The sequence below is a fragment of the Castor canadensis genome, chromosome 12 (assembly GCF_047511655.1).
Source record: "Castor canadensis chromosome 12, mCasCan1.hap1v2, whole genome shotgun sequence".
Lineage (NCBI taxonomy): Eukaryota > Metazoa > Chordata > Mammalia > Rodentia > Castoridae > Castor > Castor canadensis.
In genome coordinates, this window is record NC_133397.1 from 124,991,140 (window position 1) to 125,006,137 (window position 14,998).

Consider the following 14,998-nt stretch of genomic DNA (forward strand, 5'->3'; position numbering starts at 1 on the left):
ACTATTCCAGGAAACGGGGTAGGGGAATAAAGGGCAATGATAGAGTGGGAGAATCCAGCTATGATATATTGTAAGAGCTTTAGTAAATTTTACAATGTACCCCAGCACAACAATAATAAAAAATAAATTTAAAAAGAATTATAGATATACTGAGATTTATTTTAAATTTTTTATCTATCTCAAAAGAAAGAATCAAAGTAGTTTAGATAATTTCCTCTTCTACTCTAGAACTTAGATATAAACATTACAATTTTGAAAAACAAGACTTTTATAAATTTTATTAACACATTTTGTTTAAAAACATTAATGGGATCCACTGTGATATTTCCATTCATGCATGTAGCAGGCATTGACCCATACTGAATTCCAAAACTGACCTGTCACTTGTACATGTATAAAGAAGACACTGAAGAGCATAGTGATTAATTGCTTCAATGTTAATTTTACTTTTTAAAAACACAGAACTGTAAATGTAAAGGTGATTTTTAGAATTGCTTAAGCTAATATTTTTGGTGCTATCTTTATGTGCTCTAAATCAACATGAGCAATGCCTGGCCAGTGTGTTTCTTATACAGTCTTTTATAGGCATTAGTTCTCTCTACCAGGCTTTTTTATTTTGCATAAATATTTCAACCTTAATTACAGAGGTACTCCATGCCTAATGGGAATACACTCTCATGTATGCACATACACATATGTGCACTCATCAAGAGAAAAAGCAAAACCAATCATGCTGGTCCTACCAGCCAGATATCTACACATTGTTCTGTGTATTTAACCAAAATTTTTATGCATAAAATATTTGGAAATGTTTTTATTTCTGAAAATAAAATGATACTGGATACATTATTTTTGTCTGGCTTTTCGTTTGTGACCCTATCAGGAATGCTATAATAATCCATGAGTAGTGTCATGCACTTTTAATTTCAGTCTTGCATTGCATTGTGTGCATATATATATCACAATGCTACAACTGATTTCTTAATTTAAATATGTAGGTTTAGATTTTCCCATTACTGTAAGTAGTAAGGTACATATTGTACATGGGTCTTTGCACATGTTTCAGGTAAGTTATTGAAAGTGGAATTGTTGTGTCAAAATGTTTGAGCATTTTTATCCCATACTGCCAAATTGATTTTCAGAAATTTATTCTCTTACCAATCTTATTCGGGCTTTTGATAGGAGCTGGATAGCAGACAATTTGAACTCTACTCTCTGATGAGTAGCACCATGAAGCACTACTGCCCATTGTAAACAACCGTCCCCGTTCTCTGACCTCAAGTTTGGAGCTCTGGGATTCAGAAGAGGTGGCTCTGGTTGGGGTGTTATAATCTGGTATGCCCATTTATTTGGTCATTTTGAGATTGAGTGATATAATAGATGTGAAAATCCTTTATAAATGTCACAGAACTCTGCACGCTTAGGAATCTGTTCATCTAACAGAGTAATTCATATAAGGAAGCCCCAGAAGGAGGAGACAGTTATCTTGACCACAAATGAAAGAAGAGCAAAAGTAGCTCCCTGGGAACGCTCGGAGGCTGGGTTGTGTGAACGGCCACCTCTTGTGCCCCTCCTTGTTCGACCTCCCAGGAAATATTTAAAGAAATGTTAACGTACCCTCTCTTGTTCAGACTTCTGTGGGTCTCTGGCTGTTGTTGATTAACCTGTAAAACCCAGCAGCAACCACATATTAACAGCAATACGAGAGAGGCAAGATGAAGCTCTTTATTCCTTCCTGATAGGCAGGAGGAGACTAAGCTTAATGTTTACAAAAGGCTTCAAGATTCCTGGCAATAATGCTGTGCTTTATATAATTAAAAAATTTCTTTATGTAGAGAGTGCATCAAAAATCACCGAAACTACTCAATCTATCTTTGGAACAGGATTGGTCTTAGTGATTCTATATTCATTCTTATCAAGCAAAGTCACTATGTCATCGTTACTTCTCTGGAAGTTTAACTTTTTGTAGCTATAATACACAAGATAATTTGTTTGAATGACATATTCAATATAGATGATTGTGAATCATCAAAATAGTGTAACATGGGACTATGACAATGAGGTTCACTGAACTTTACACAGGAGAGTCCTATGGTGACAATAATTATGAACAGCCCTGCTTTACAAAGATGGTCAGAACATGGGAATCATTCAACATCACTTTTTTGGTGTCTGTCTATTTGGTAGAGAATGTCACAGTAGATTCCACTTCTGACAAAATTTGACTCTTAGCATCAAAGAATTAATAGTATCGAGTTCAGGGAAGGAGCAACTTAGGCATCAGAGTTTCCCATAGAGTTTCCTCTTCCTGTTAAATCAGCTGTTCACACACACACAGAAAATATCACCTTGTACTTGTCACATCACCGGTTTCTGTGCTCAGACAACCCCTGAAATTCATAGCATTTTTCTGGTGTCACATACTGCATGTCACGCCAGCTGCAACTTCGGTACTTTTTTCCTCCAATATTTTAATGGGCAAACTTGAGTAATATATTTCCCAGTTTCAAACCCTTCAGCACTGACAGTCCAAAACTCCTGAGGATATGAACTAATGCAAAAGGTTCCGGCAGAGCTGAGCATCTTCAGCTCTGGTGTATCAGTGTCAAGTCCTCAAGCTCTTGAGAAATAATTTTACTTATTAAAACACATTTCCCTCAAAAATAGTGTAGGAAAGACAAAGCTCTCAGTGACCTCTCAGAAAATTGTTGAATTAAGGAGAGAAGTCTACATAACTCCTCCATTTTAAAGTCTAGTGAAAGTATAATTAATGTATTAGGAAAGAGCTCAGCTTCCTGTTCATAGATTTGAATTATTGAGCTGAACCTGTTCTTAGGACTCTATTGCAAACACATGGCTTCCCAGAATTTCCTTTCTTTCAAAATAAAGATAGACAATGCCTAGATTAAAGAATGTGGCATATTTTTTCAGGTGTTGAGTTGATGTCTTAGAATCCTTTGGAAGACTCTCTTCCTTCTATAACCCTTAAGTAGAAACTGTCCCATCGGTGTGGTTGGGAGGAGCTCAAGTGCCTGCAAATTCATTGTGCACAGAGTATTTTATTAATTCAGTTTCAAAGAATGGGTCAGAACCATGATTATAGGTGTCCATTGAGTTAGTGTTCATGTACAAGGAAGAGCTGCTTACAAATTCACTTATTTGGTAGTAAATGGATGGAACTGGAGAACATCATTCTGAGCAAGGTCAGGCAGGCACAGAAGACCAAAAATCGTATGTTCTCCCTCATATGCGGACATTAGATCTAGGGCAAATGCAGCAATGTGGGTGGACTTGGATCACAAGAAAAGGGGAGAGCACATACGGGAGATATAGGAATAGGTAGAAAACCCAAAACATGAAAGCGTTTGATGTCCCCACTCCAGAGGAACTAATACAGAAACCTTAAAACGACAGAGGTCAACACGAGAAGAGGATCAGGAAACAGTGTAAAGATCAGTTAGAATTGAGTCAACATGGGTCGTAACATGTGGGTACACGAAAGCAAAGTAGGAATCTCTGTATAGCTATCCTTAACTCAACTAGCAAAAATGCTTTGTCTTCCTTATTATGCTTATGTCTTTTCTTCAACAATATTAGTGATAAGGGAAGAACAGGTTCTGCCTGGAAGTAAAGGGGGGAGGGGAAGAGAGCGTGGGGGAGGGGGGCAGGGTGGAGAAATGACCCAAACAATGTACACACGTGAATAAATGAACAATAAATAAATAAATAAAAACAAAAACAATGAAAAAAATTGAAAAATAAAACAAGAAAACCCAAACTCACTTATTTGGTGAATTTATACCATTTTTGAATTAATATTACTTGCCCTAATGACAACTCTTCATCTGAATCTTATTGAAGCAAAGACCCTTAAAAATGTAACTTAAAATAATGTAACACTGCATATGTTGTTCCATATTTTTCCTTCCTTTCATGATAGTAATGATTGCTCAAGCTTAGCAAAGCATCACGTGCAGAGTCAACAGTAGACAAAGTCATTTCATTTATTAAAATAAAACAATCTTAGTTTAAATACAGGCTTCTGATTGAGGGTACCCATCAAGAAAACTCCCTTAATTAAAGATCTAATCATTTATTTCTGTTTTTAAAACATTGTTTTTATTTGGTAATGATAGCTCCTGGCCATCCAGTTGCTTATAGTCCAATGGGAGAGTGTAGACGGATAAATATGGAAGAGTCAATACAGCACCACAAAGAAAACATTATACAGCAGAGCAAGCAAACTTCAGCTCTGTACACCACTCTAGAAAGGATGAGGAATTCATTGATAAGACTGTTAAAGAAACAGCCAGCATCATTTTATCATTTCTCCTACAATGACCCACCCTTCACCCTACTGACATCACACTGAGGTCTGCAACTTTCCTGAAATTATTTCATCTAGTACCTCTCCACTTTTTCTAAAGGTGGTATGGATAGTTAGCATTCATTTATTCTTAAAAAATTATCATAAATATTAAAGTTAATTATATGGAATTTCAATGTTGTTTACAATAGCAAAATTTGGACCTAATTTTCTTAAAAAAGGAATTTGGATATAAAATGGTATACTAAAAACAAAATAATATAACATGATACATTGAAGAAGAATACCAAGTGTCATTGACAGATGTTCAAAATATATTAAAATGACCAAATATTTATACACACACACATATATATATATATATATATATGTATGTTTAGAAGGCTAGATATCATATACTGAAATGACCATGATGATAGATTTAAAATTAATTTATTCTGTTTGTTTAGGTGTATTTGCCAAGTTATCTAAGGTGAATTTGTCTGACTTTGTAAGGAGAAAATTAATTTTCAGAGAGTGCATATGCTCTCTTTACGAAGTTAAAACTAGTTTGCAAACATAAATTTCAAGGTCCTAACAGCCACTTATAAGATTGTTTATGTGACTTGCATTATTATTATCATTTTGACAGGGAACTTCTGAAAACACATTTGCTTAAAGTGAAGTAATAAATCTCTCACAGAGAAATTTCTGACTCTGGCCGTCACTTGATCAGGATCTTTGGAAGGGGCACTCAGGAAGCAATCCAGAGCCATTTCTTTCACTTGAATTCTGTGGTCTGGATATAGTTTGTTCCCTAAAAGCTCATGTGCCTGATTGCTGGCATAGTGATGTTAAGGTGAGGGAGTCTTGTGACAAAATAGAAAGTAATTAAGTCATTGGGGCTTCACGTTCTTGAATGAGTTAATACTGATTTCACAGAGTCGGTTAAGTCTCACAGGAGTGATGTGATTCTTACCACAGCAGATTGTTATAATGAAGGCCATTCCACATGCTTGGTCTTTTTGGCACAGACATTTCTCTTTCCTGCTTTTCTATCATGTTGTGACACAGTCAAGCTCTTGCTAGGACAATGACATCATGTTGTTTGGGCCTTCCAGTCACCATAATTGTGAGTCAAATAAATGACTTTACTTATAAAGTACCTTACCAACCCTGGCTTGGTAGCTCATGCCTGTAATCCTAGCAACTTGGGGAAGCAGAGATTGGGAGGAACATAGTTTGAGGCCAGCTGAGGCAAAAGTTTACAAGACTTCATCTCAATTAATAGCTGGATGGGGTGGTGTGCACCTGTTATTCCAAGATACATGGGAAGTATAAATAGGAGAACCAGCTCAGGAATAAATGCAATACCCTATTAGAAAAATAACTAAAGCAACAAAGGCTTGGTATGTGGCTCAGGTGGTAGAGCACCAGCCTAGTAAGAACAAGGCTCTGAGTTCAAACCCTGCTACCACCAAAAAATAAAAATTAACAAGTAAATAAAGTACCCATCATTAGGTATTTTGTTAGAGCAGAACAAAACTAATGGAGACACTGAGTCACCAGAGATTTCTGAATGTTTAATTTTTTGTGAAGGAGGACAACTGGAGCCAAGCTTTAGAAGTATGATAGGAACAAGAGTTGGCTAGTCAGGAGCAGATGGTACAGTTGGAGACAGTTTCATATAGGACAGACTAAATTTAAAGCTTTGTCTTTAGATCTCCCAAAAGATGTACCATGACTCTTAATAAGTACAGCAATCTAAGTTTTATAGCTCTTCTATTCTTTAATTTACTTATTATGTGACAAGGAGAGGAGGATAAAACAAAATACCATCCTACCAGTTGGCTTCAGCTGCATGCTTAGGGAAAGTGTTTCTATGACTTAAGACATTTTGATAAGGACATTAGATCAAGGGCAAACACAACAAGGGGATTGGACTTTGATCACATGAAAAAGTGAGAGCACGCAAGGGAGGTATGAGGGTAGGTAAGACATCCAAAAACCTAGATAGCATTTGTTGCCCTCAACACAGAGAAACTAATGCAGAAACTTTAAAGCAACTGAGGCCAATAGGAGAAGGGGGCCAGAAACTAGAGAAAAGGTTAGTTCTAGAAGAATTAACCTAGAAGGTAACACACACGCACAGGAAATTAATGTGAGTCAACTCCTGTATAGCTATCCTTATCTCAACTAGCAAAAACCCTGTTCCTTCCTATTATTGCTTATACTCTCTCTTCAACAAAATTAGAGATAAGGGCAAAATAGTTTCTGCCAGGTAGGGAGGGGGTAGGGGGGAGACAGAGGGGGTGGGGGTAAGGGAGGGGGCGAGGGGGAAGTGGGGAGAAATGACCCAAACATTGTATGCACATATGAATAAAAGAAAAAATTAAAAAAAAAAAAGAAGCTCAGAAGAAAACAACAAATGAGGAGAAATAGGAATGAGACTATCTGATATCTTACTTGATTTGGCGATTGGGTTAAAAAGAAATGACTGTCTGAATCTTGCCATCCATTTTAAACCAACAAGCATTCTGTTACATGTGGGGTACAAAAACTTGTAAGCTACAAGTCCTGTCTTCACAATCTACAATGTAATTTGTAGTGAATTACTATAGTCACTGTGTTCATTTCTAAGTCCAGCTCCATGACTTTGGAGAACTTTGTGCATTTCCTCACTTGCATTTCCTTTCTATGCTTTCTTTGGGAAATAAACAATTTCATATATGCAAAGTATTTAGTGCAAATAAGCTTTTATAAATGCTATGCCACAAATAAGACTATTTCAGGGATTGAGAATAGCTAAGATATTATTTATTTACAATCCTTGAAGATGTTTACTTAGAACCAAGAAGGTAATGGTCACAGAATATCAGCTCTCTGACAGATTCCATGAATGTGTTGAGAGCCTGTCATCTGAAAGCCCCCAACCTACCAATATCACTCCTGGAGGCTGTAGTGTGGTCTCCAAGAGTAAATGTGCCTTTATTAGACTGAACATTGAAATGAGACATGCTTTAGGTATCCAGGGGCTTACAAGAGGTCACCAAGTAAAAAGCTTCTTGTTCCCTTCCTGATTTAAAATGGAGAAAACACAGAGTTTGCGCTTAATTAAATGACCTATGCGAACTCATAAACTGACTTATGAGAAGAGGAAAACCTGAAATGTCAATGCTTTTGTTTATATCACCTTTCCTTGTTTAGTTCTCCATTCACACTTAGAGCTGATGTGTAAGTGCAAGATGTTCCTGCCTAAGGCCAAACTCCAAATGCGCTGGTGTTTGTAAACATCACTGACTTGCGACTCACTGAATCACTTTGACTCCAAAGTATCATTTTCTGAGTTTGAATATGTAGTTGTAGACACAATAAAATGTGATCTCAAATCTCATTTGTAGTTTAAAGTAATTGTACAGGTGACACCTGTGACTGTATGTACGTTCAAGCCTTCTGAAAAAGGCTTTCTAAATGAAACCAGAGGTGGGAAATTCTATCACTGGTATATCATTGCTATTTATTAACAGAATTCCTAATTTTGGATAATTATAGGAGAAAAACATACACAAACCCCCAGTAAGCCACAGTTCTTGAGCAGACTTGAGGATGGTCAGGGAGCTCCTGCCTGTTACTACATGGCTGTTTCTTTAAAGGCTCCTCAGAGACACTCAGGGTCTTTCTCAATCTGAATGTGCTGGGCACCATGTTTTCTTCTTTACTAAGTCATTTTGCCTGTTCTATCATCTCCAGGTGGGTAACGGAATGGGGGGAGGGCAAAGGAAAGGGTGAAGGAGGCCAATATGGTAGATGTATTTTGTATTCATATATGAAAATAGAACAATGAGACCTGTTGAAACTGTTTTAAGACAAAAGGAGGGGCAATGAGGGAGAAAGATGGAGGGGATGAATCTAAATAAGATATATTGTGAGCACATATGTAACTGTCACAATGTATCCCTTGTATAACTATAATATACTAATAAATAATAATAAAAAAACACTTTCAAATAACTGGATTAAGTAGTTTACATCATGACTATCTGGGGGGTAAAAAATTTGTAGCTAGTGTATATATGTATATATATGTATACATACTTACACACAAATGTTATATATCATTTGGATATACTACAGGTTCAAAAGGCCCTGGAGAACAGGGCATGTTCCAACAACTTTGGTTTCATCTGTGTCCCTGTTCTTTTTACACATTGCCCTCAAGCCAGTCGATGTTCAGGAACTTTTCAAAACTAAGCATTTATCATCCTGGCATTTCAGGGACTTTCATATATTCTATTCCATCTGTCTGAAGAGCACCAGCCCCCCCCCATTGTCTGCCTGCTTTCTTCCAGTTTATATTTGTTAGAATCAGTTCATTCAATTATTCACTAAAGAGATTTTACTTATTGAACAACTAAATGCAGGTATTGTGTGAAACTCTGAATATCTGAACAAAAGAAATAGAGCCTTCATTTTTATGAAACTTGAAATCCAGTGGGAAATGCAAACAATAGATAATTACATAAATTCATACATAATGTAATTATTATAACTGGTTTGAAGGCAAACAGCAGAATGCCATATGAAACAAAAATAAGGATCTAATTTAGATGAACCTACAGTTGTGTGGGGGAAGAGGTTAAGCAATGTCTCTAAAAAGTAACAGGTAGATTGAAATCTGAAAGCTAAGCTAGATAAATGACAGTGAGAAGGGTTTCTCCATTACAGGAAAGAGCACAAAGACTCAATCTTCCTTCAAAGATCACTCCCACATTTATAGTCTTATAGCTTTCTGTTCCCATTTGGAACATTAATCACAATAGTGACTAAATAATGATCATAAAATATTTGCCTCTTCCACCAGAGTGCAACCCTTATAAGCTCTGTCATAGTATCTGCTTTGTTTCCTGCTCATTTCCAAGCCCTAAGCAAGGAGAGCCTGTTCTACCTCACATACTGGCAAAGAGCCGCCAGGAAGGAAGGGACTACATGGTAACTTTTCATCAGTGATATTCTGCTTAAATAAGTGCAATGCAATCAACTCCACCCTGGTCATTTGAAATATTCCAAGTAAAGTATGCCTGCAGAGGGAGATAGTGGTCATTACACTGAAGAGCAAAACTCAGAAGTCTTAACATTACTCATTCTGAGTTGATACATCACTTCATTTAACAAAGACTTCCATTTGTGCTGGTATCACAGTGTAGTAAACAATATCCTCTGGGCTCATAGTAGGCACTCCAATGTTTGTGCAATGGGCGATAATGAATTCATTAGTGGAAGAAATTATTGTAGCTATGTTCAGTTGTGCCAGATTATTTATTGATGATATTTATTGAGTGATTACAATGCAAGTGGAGATTTGCTGAAAATAAACAGATCTTGAAGAGCTCCAGTCCTCAAAAAGAAGGACAAATCAAGACTTACAGATGCAGTGAGGTAAATGATGGAACAAAACATAAACCTAACTTATTGCATGAGTTGGAAATGGGAAGAGAAGGAGGCAGGGACTATGGAAATTGGTATAGAAGTTCTTCAAAAAACTAAAATGGAGCTACTATGTGATCCAACTGTACCACTCCTAGGTATAGAAATCAAAGTTGGCATGTTGTAGAGTACACCATGTTTTCTGTAGCACTATTCACAATAGGCACATCATGGAATCAGTCTAGTGCCCAACAACAGATAAATGGATAAAGAAAATGAGTTATACATATACAACCAAGTATTATGCACCCATTAAGAATGAAATTATGACATTTGCAGGAAAAGAAACGGAACTGGAGACCATGATGGTAAGTGAAGCAAGCCAAACTTAGAAGGACAAATATTGCAGCATGTTTTCTCTTATATGAATCCACATTAAATAAAGAGAGATGAGAGCAGAAAGGAGTCAATTGGGGAGGGAGGGGAGAGCAGTGAGAGGAGGAAAAGGGCAAGTGGTGTGTGGGGTGAACATGATTAAAATATATAACATGCAAATATTAAAATGTCATAATAAAACCCACTACTCTATAAAATTGCTGCTTCTGCTGCTGATAAGAACCAGAAAAGACAGTGAGCTAAGTCTAGGTGGGTAACTTTACTTTTAAGAAGTGGTGATCATTTTGAAGCTGCTTAGACAAACAGGGCATCCTCAGCTGTGCAAGCAAGGGAAGAGCCTTCATCCCAGCTATTTAAAATTTTAGCCTTTGATAGTGATGACTCAATCCCTTGGCTGTTCAGTCTTTTCAGCCATGTGGGAATTGTCTCCCCAACATGATATATGCTATTTAATTTTTCAGGCAAAATTATTTTATACTTTATAGATCGTCAACTGTGCATTCAAACTGAACACAGAGGCCTAACTCACTTGACACATAAGTATTGTAAAAGATTAGAATTGAAGATAGAAATATATTCCTTAAAAGAAAGTGAACTTTTCTCTTGTTACCTCCTCACTGATCTGTGCTCTTTCAGACCTGAATGGATTTAGGGAGGAGTTTTGCTCATACAGGAGAATTTCTGAAAGAAAAAGAATAACTTGAAGTTTACCTGGGATCTTAAGATGTGACAAATGTAGCAAAGATGAGTCAACATAACTGAGGCCTGTTGGTTGTGCATTGCTAATTAGAATAATTATTAACATTCTGAGAATTGCAAAGCAGGAAAATTTCAGTCTTGACTGCTTATCATTCACATGACAGTACTAAATTAAAATAAAATAACATGGCCACAAAATAAACAATGAAACATTATAGAAAATTTCTTAGAAACAATTATAGAAACTTCAGCAATGCAGATTGCCCCTTTTTTCCATTTCCATAAAATATTTTTTAGAAATTTCAGAGGAAGTGCTTTGTACAGAAGAACAACTGTAACATACTATATTCAATTCTTTTCAGAACACAGTACAAGAATACGTCTTCAATATATGGCCTTTCTACCAGTTCCCTTTATTAAATATAATCTTGATGTTCCTTTGTTGCTCACACAACAGCTAAGAATTGTATTCCAAGGAAAGCAATACATATTCTAAGCAGAAGAATATTCATAGAAAGGCATATTGAAGATTATAAATAATTTTTACTCATGACTATTTGAAAAAAAGAAGAAAAAAGCATGTTCATTCCAAAAGAAATCCTCAAGTACTTAGAAATTGCTTTCTATCTTAGATTCAATTCAAAATTACTACCTTAAATTAATACTCATCCTTGAGCCAGAAAATTGATTCGAACCCAGAATGGACACCTGGTTTGGGCTAGTTTTAGCTTAAATCAAAAAGCAAACTCAAAGCAGTATTTTTCTTGAAAACTTTTTTGAAATAAATCCAGGAGAAGAATCACTTGGTTTTGAAAAAACAGCACTTAATGAGGTTGACACAATCCACATGATATCTTGTCCCAGACTATGAAATCAGAGATGAGATTTCTGAAAATTACAGCCCTCACTTTATAAAATATAGTTAGACATACCAAAATGAACTAGTGTCACTCCTTAAAGTCTTCGACCCTATATGTGAATATATAATGTGAATTTTAATATATATGTGCATATATATCTGACCAACAAGACACATAAATGAGCTAATTCTGTATTTTAAACTTGATTAGGAATTATTTCATATATTCAATCTTGCTTTTAAACGTCTATTGAATAGCTCTCCTATGTGCCACACTGTGTCATTAGAAAACAAATGACAGTTTATCTCTGCCTTCAAAGGGTTTCAGTCCAGGAAACACTTAGCATCCATTTTTATGGCAATAACATTATTTACAAGTCTGTTTTGTATGGATCAGATAATTGTGGACTCTTCCATGAGTTATGCCAATATATTTCCCCATTCCAATTCTCCTAATACGGATTAGTTTAAGAGGCATAAAGACTGCTCAGGAGATAGTTAAAACTAGAGAACAGAACTTTTGGTCAGTCATTAAGGATCCAGAAATAATTATTTGATTTTATAAGTATTGTTCACTCATAGTCCAATATAAAGGAACAACCACCAGAGCAAAGTTTTTTGAGAGATGAAGAGAAGAATTTAGGGAGAGCCTTGAAAGAAGAAGAGAACCTAGTTGAACCAAGGCAGAAACAATTTCCTGAGTTAGATCTGGGTAAAGATTTTATAATGTTCTAATGCAGAATTGGAAGTTCACACATAATCATGGTTTTAATTTAATTATAACCATCCATATAATAATATGTGTCATTTTAACTCTTTCATGGGTTGATCCAATCTCAATTAAATAACTCTACTTTCTTTATAAAGTTCAGAGAAACACTGCAGTTAGTTTTACTTAAATGCCTGTCTCCCATTTGACTATTGTCTTCAAGCTTCCTTTGCTTGGAGTCAGCCCTTCTTGCCATCTGATTCTTTTATTTTATTTTATTTTATTCATATGTACATACAAGGCTTAGGTCATTTCTCTCCCTTGCCCTTGCCATCTGATTCTGTATCAGGGTAATTTGTGAGTGTGTAAAGCACAAATTGTTTCTAAATACTTAGTTAACACCTTGGTGTGATTCACCCTCTTATGAATTCTGCGTGCCTCATGGATTTCCTTGACAGGTGGTCACCCAGCTGACCTCTTTGCCAAAGGTACCCAAAGACAAGAGAGGTAAGCTATGGACACTCCTCAAAGATGGCAGCAGTGCCCTTGGAACTATGTTTTGCTGATGGTATTGTGTTAGTTAGCTTTTTTCCTGACACAAACAACTTAAGCAAGGAAGGATGTATTTTGGCTCAGTATTTCATAGGTTTCATTCCACGGTGACAAAGCAGCTTACATCATGATGGTCAGCATGGAGAGAGAGACAGAGAGAGAGAGAGAGAATGTCTGTCTATGCTGGCTGGTTTTCTCCTGTGTCCCTTTTATTTCACCAAGGCCCCCAGTTTATGGGAGATTGTCATCCCATTTAGGTTGGGTGTTTCCCCCTTAGTTAATCCTCTCTAGAAACACCCTGTCCGACACACTCAGAGGTGTGCTTTGTTAATCTTCTAAGTGATTCTTAATCAGGTCAAGTTGATAATCAGAATTAACCACCACAGGCCAGATATTGTGGTGCACACCTGTAATCCCAGCTATTCAGGAGGTAGAGATAGGAAAATTGTGGATCAGAAGCAACCTGGGTAGAAAAGTGACAGAGAATCTCTCAGAAAATAAGCCTGACAGGGTAGTACATGTCTATAATCCAAGTTACTTGGGGGGGTGGAGTCAGAAGGGTAATAATCTGAGGGCAAAAATACATGAGCTTTCTAAAAAAATAAACTAGAACAACAATGACTGAGGGCGTGGCTCAAGTGGTAGAGCACCTGCTTAGCAAGTGCAAGGCCCTGAGTTCAAATCCCAGTGGCACACACACACACACACACACACACACATACAGGTTAACCAGCACAAATACATTCTTACTTCAGTAGTACCATCATCCAGCTGTGTTCTAATTCAAGAACAAGTTTCAAGTTCTAATTTAGCCATGCTGATCTCATCACATGTTGGACGCCCTAACATTTCCCATTATGAAATCAGGGTCAAGGACAATGGCTACCGTCCTGACTAAATGAGTAAGAGTTGACTTCACCTTTCATTCTTTTGCCTGAAAGACAAGATATTGCAAGAGGAAGCCATTGAGGCTTACAGGATTGGTTGCTCTACAGTTAAGCAAAGAAAAGATACTTTCATTTGTAATATTTTCCCCTGGTCTTTTGTGTTCTAAAGTTTCACTTTTTTGGAAAACAAATTTTTTTTGTCTTTCTAGATGCATTCTTTGTAATTTCTTCCTTTTTTCCATTTCAATAGTGCTTTATTTGGCTGTATGGATGCTGCTGCTGAGTATCGAGTTCCCCATTTGAGCTATTGTACTTTTGCTTCTGGAATTTCTATGTGGTTCTTTTGAAAACCTCATATTAATGTCTACACAGTGTCACTCTTCTGTTACAATTGTTGCACTTGGATTTCTTTTCCAACTCTGTCATGTAAGCTGTGGTTTATATTCTGGGGTGGCTACTGTGTACCGAGCCTTTGCATGTTTCTTTTGTCTACCCAACCTTACTCCCAGGCATGGTGCCTTATAGTTCTGTATCTTCTGGTAGAAGCATTCCTAGCAAGAATAACCACAAGCTTTATGTTGAAAATTAGGGCAAACCAAAAGACTGTAGATGAACAGCCTTAACATAAAATAAGAAAAAGTAGTTTACCTAGCACAAATAAATTTCAATGATTAAGATGAAATAAAAACATTTTGAAGTAGACAAAAGCCAAAATAATTAATCACCAACAAACCTGTACTATAAAAATGTTTAGGAAAATCTTATAAGCAGGAGTAAAATGATACCAGCAGGAAATATTAATCTACACAAAGGATTAAAGATCACTATAAATGGTAAAAAAAAATGGTATTTAAGATTTTAAAATTCAAAGTCCCCTTGAAATATAGTTACATATTTAATCAAAAATAATAATGAATTATGGAGCTTATAATTATGTAAAAGTAAAAATGCATGGCATAACAGTAAAAAAACTACAAGGGAAGAACTAAAAGTACATTGTTGAAAAGCTCTTAAACAGTATATAGCTTGACGTAGATTAATTGAAGTCAGATTGCAATTAAAATCACACACATATACCTTTTCATAAAGACCACTAAGCAAAGATTTGGAGTGAACAAGTTAACAGAAGAGATCAAATGAAATAATAAAAATTGAAAGCTATCAAA